Raw genomic sequence first — 4,186 nt, forward strand, 5'->3', positions numbered from 1 at the left:
GCAGTCCACCATCTTCCTTTTGGGGGTTAGGGAAGGGGGTGATGGACGTGCGTATACCCAGGCAGAGAATCCCCCCTCCCCCTCCCCCTCCCTCCCTCCCTTACCCCCCTCCCCCTCCCCCTCCCCCTCCCTCCCTCCCTTTACCCCCCTCCCCCATTAGGTCACCTTTGGCCATGATTCTGTACCTGTTTTGTTTTTGTGGTTGTGGTGGTGTGGTGGTGGTGGTGGTGGTGGTGGTTGTGGTGGTGGTGGTTGTGGTGGTGGTAGTTGTGGTTGAGGTGGTGGTGGTGGTGGTGGTGGTGGTGGTGGTGGTGGTGGTGGTGGTGGTGTGGTGGTGGTGTGGTGGTGGTGGTGGTGGTTGTGGTGGTGGTGGTGGTGTGATGGTGGTGGTGGTTGTGGTGGTGGTGGTGGTGTGGTGGTGGTGGTGGTGGTGTGGTGGTGTGGTGGTGGTGGTGTGGTGATGGTGGTGGTGGTGGTGGTGGTGGTGGTGGTGGTGTGATGGTGGTGGTGGTGTGGTGGTGGTGGTGGTGGTTGTGGTGGTGGTGGTGGTGTGGTGTGGTGGTACTTGTGGTGGTGGTGGTGGTGGTGGTGTGGTGGTGGTGGTGGTGGTGTGGTGGTGGTGGTGGTGGTGTGGTGGTGTGGTGGTGGTGGTGGTGGTGGTGGTGGTGGTGGTGTGGTGGTGTGGTGGTGTGGTGGTGGTTGTGGTGGTGTGGTGGTGGTGGTGGTGGTGGTGTGGTGGTGGTGGTGGTGGTGGTGGTGGTGTGGTGGTGGTGTGGTGGTGTGGTGGTGGTGTGGTGGTGTGGTGGTGGTGGTGGTGGTGTGGTGGTGGTTGTGGTGGTGGTGGTGTGGTGGTGGTGGTGGTGGTGGTGTGGTGGTGGTGGTGGTGGTGTGGTGGTGGTGGTGGTGGTGGTGGTGGTGGTGGTGGTGGTGGTGGTGGTGGTGGTGGTGTGGTGGTGGTGTGGTGGTGGTGGTGGTGGTTGTGGTGGTGGTGGTGGTGGTTGTGGTGGTGGTGGTTGTGGTGGTGGTAGTTGTGGTTGAGGTGGTGGTGGTGGTGGTGGTGGTGGTGGTGGTGGTGGTGGTGTGGTGGTGGTGGTGTGGTGGTGGTGGTGGTGGTGGTGGTGGTTGTGGTGGTGGTGGTGGTGTGATGGTGGTGGTGGTTGTGGTGGTGGTGGTGGTGTGATGGTGGTGGTGGTTGGGTTGGTGGTGGTGGTGTGGTGGTGGTGTGGTGGTGGTGGTGGTGGTGATGGTGGTGGTGTGGTGGTGGTGGTGGTGGTGGTGGTGATGGTGGTGGTGTGGTGGTGGTGGTGGTGGTGGTGGTGGTGGTGGTGGTGGTGGTGGTTGTGGTGGTGGTGGTGGTGGTGGTGGTGGTGGTGGTGGTGGTGGTGGTGTGGTGGTGGTGGTGGTGGTGGTGGTGGTGGTGGTGGTGGTGGTGGTGGTGGTGGTGGTGTGGTGGTGGTGGTGGTGGTGGTGGTGGTGGTGGTGGTGGTGGTGGTGTGGTGGTGGTGGTGGTGGTGGTGGTGGTGTGGTGGTGGTGGTGGTGGTGGTGGTGGTGGTGGTGGTGGTGTGGTGGTGGTGGTGGTGGTGGTGGTGGTGGTGGTGGTGGTGGTGTGGTGGTGGTGTGGTGGTGGTGGTGGTGGTGGTGGTTGTGGTGGTGGTGGTGGTGTGATGGTGGTGGTGGTGTGGTGGTGGTGGTGGTGTGATGGTGGTGGTGGTGGTGTGATGGTGGTGGTGGTGTGATGGTGGTGGTGGTGGTGTGGTGGTGGTGGTGGTGGTGGTGGTGGTGTGGTTGTGGCTGAAAGTGTTAAGAAAAATACTTTGAGATGGTTTGGCCATGTGGAGGGAATGGAGAACGAGAGACTGACTGGGAGAGCATGTGGAGATATGTAGAGACTGACAGGTGCAAAATGAAAGACTGACTAGGAGAGTATGAGGTGGAGAGAGGGAGGGGGAGGCCGAGGATGAGATGGAGGTATGGGTGGAGGGGTATATGAGAGAGCGGGGTGTGTGGGTTGGAGAGAGGGCGGCCTGACGGAGGGAGAGAGGGTGACATGGAGGCGATTTGTTTGTGGCCACCCCTTACGGAATTCAGGATAGATATAGATAGATAGACTGCAGGAAGGTAGGTAGGTGGGTAAATAGATAGGTAGGCAGGTAGTTATAGGTAGTTAGGTAGGTAGATAAATAGATAGGTAGGTAGACAGACAGGTAGGTAGGTACTGTAGGTATGTAGGTAGGTAGATAGATACAGGCATGTAGGTAGGTATGTAGGTGAGTAGATAGAAAGTTACATAGAAAGGTAAGTAGGTAGGTAGGTAGGTGAATAAATAGATGCAGATAGGTAGATACATGGACAGATAAGTAGATAGATACGTAGGTAGGTAGGTAGGTAGGTAGGTAGGTAGATAGACAGATAAATAGATAAATAGATAGATGGATACGCAAGAATAAACCGGATGGGGGCATGAGGGAGGGCAGCTTGTTGTAGCGAGAAGGAGGTTCCCTAACACCTCTTCCTTAGCGATTTATTTTTGGATGTGGCTGACTAATATTTCCCTACTTATAAAGGCGATATTAACATAACAGAAGAGGACGGCTAGGTGGCAAAATAAATCGCTTAGGAAGAGGTGTTAGGGAGACTGAATGGACGAGAATACGAGATCGAGGGCAGGAGAGGGAGACCGAGGAGGAGGGAGGAGGGAGAGAAGTAATTACTGAGAATTATTTTTTTCCTCTTATAAATGAAACGAGGTAATCCCACACGCCCCCAGGGGAGATTGTAGGAAGAGAGAGAGGACTGGCTTGGTGAGAGAGAGAGAGAGAGAGAGAGAGAGAGAGAGAACCTTGTATTTGGTGAGGGAGATTATTATTATTATTATTATTATTATTATTACTGCTACTACTACTACTACTACTACTATTATTATTATTATCATTATTACTGCTACAAGTATTATTGTTATTATTATTATTATTATTATTATTATTTAACTTCGTCATATATATAGTGATGCTTATTGTTTTGTTAAGTATTAGTATTATTTTTCTTTACACCTTTTTCTTAGATCTTTTTATTACACATGAAGGTATCCAAGGGTAACCCAAATGCTTGTGCCACATACAAGTGACCCTGACCTATTTTTGAAGGCCATACTCATTAATGGTACAAAAACTGCATTTTTGAATTTGAAATATCTCAGAAACTAATTGTGATGCAGCTATTTGGGTGAAAATCTTATGATGAAAAAGTTTGCTGAGAATTTTGGCTGAATATTTTGCCATTTAGCCTAGTGGAAAGTACCGAATTCAAGTCTGCTCAGTGTAAACTTTGTCGCACGTTGCAGAGAAAACCACGAAAGCTGTAAGGCTGTAACTTTGCAGAAATACAGCCGTGGTCCCTCCTATTATCTGCAAGGAATATGGTTACAGTTAGGCATATAGTTGGCCAGATACTGAGACGAATGTAAAATGTATCTAAGCTTCATTTGTTTCTTCCACACCTTTGGCTTCAGATCTTGTTAATATTACACAAGAAGCTGCCAGGTATTCGGTGTACGTGTTCCAAATGTGAAAGGCCTTGAACTACTGTTAAAGGTCACAGTCTTGTTTATGGTGCCAACATTTCCGACTTCATGCACCACAGAGTTATGGTGAAGCTTCCTTTTTGTGGCTACACAGCAACTACCAGAAGACCCGCCGACATGTCGTAAAAATACCCCCGCTAATACCAATACACCAGTCCTGTATGAGGCAGCCCTATACCTCATACCAATTAATCTGGCCAGGCATGTATGGCAACACTGTTCCCGCTGAGATTCTGATTGGCTGGAGGTGTTTGCTCTATTTCCTTGTTGCTTAAACCGATACTCTATTATCAGATGTGACATTGAGTTTGTCAACAATACAATTGTCAAAAGCAATAAAAAAAAATCCGTTATATACTTAACAACAACGAATTTTCATAGGAAGATAGAGATATGAGTCAACAAAGTATTATAAGTCCAAGTCAAGTCAGCATTCGAACAACTCCTTTATGTCTTCCACACTCCATCATATAACAGAAAATTAAGGACACATGCTTAATCTAAGCGTTGGTATAACACATTTAAATTTTAAGATCAGTTCGTACTGTGATAATAGAGGAGATATAATGAAACAGTTTTCCTTTAGTCTACTTTGATTGTCGCGA

Source organism: Coenobita brevimanus, chromosome 23 (genome assembly GCF_032717465.1).
Source record: "Coenobita brevimanus isolate Jiangsu-jjx chromosome 23, ASM3271746v2, whole genome shotgun sequence".
In the NCBI taxonomy this organism is placed as follows: Eukaryota; Metazoa; Arthropoda; class Malacostraca; order Decapoda; family Coenobitidae; genus Coenobita; species Coenobita brevimanus.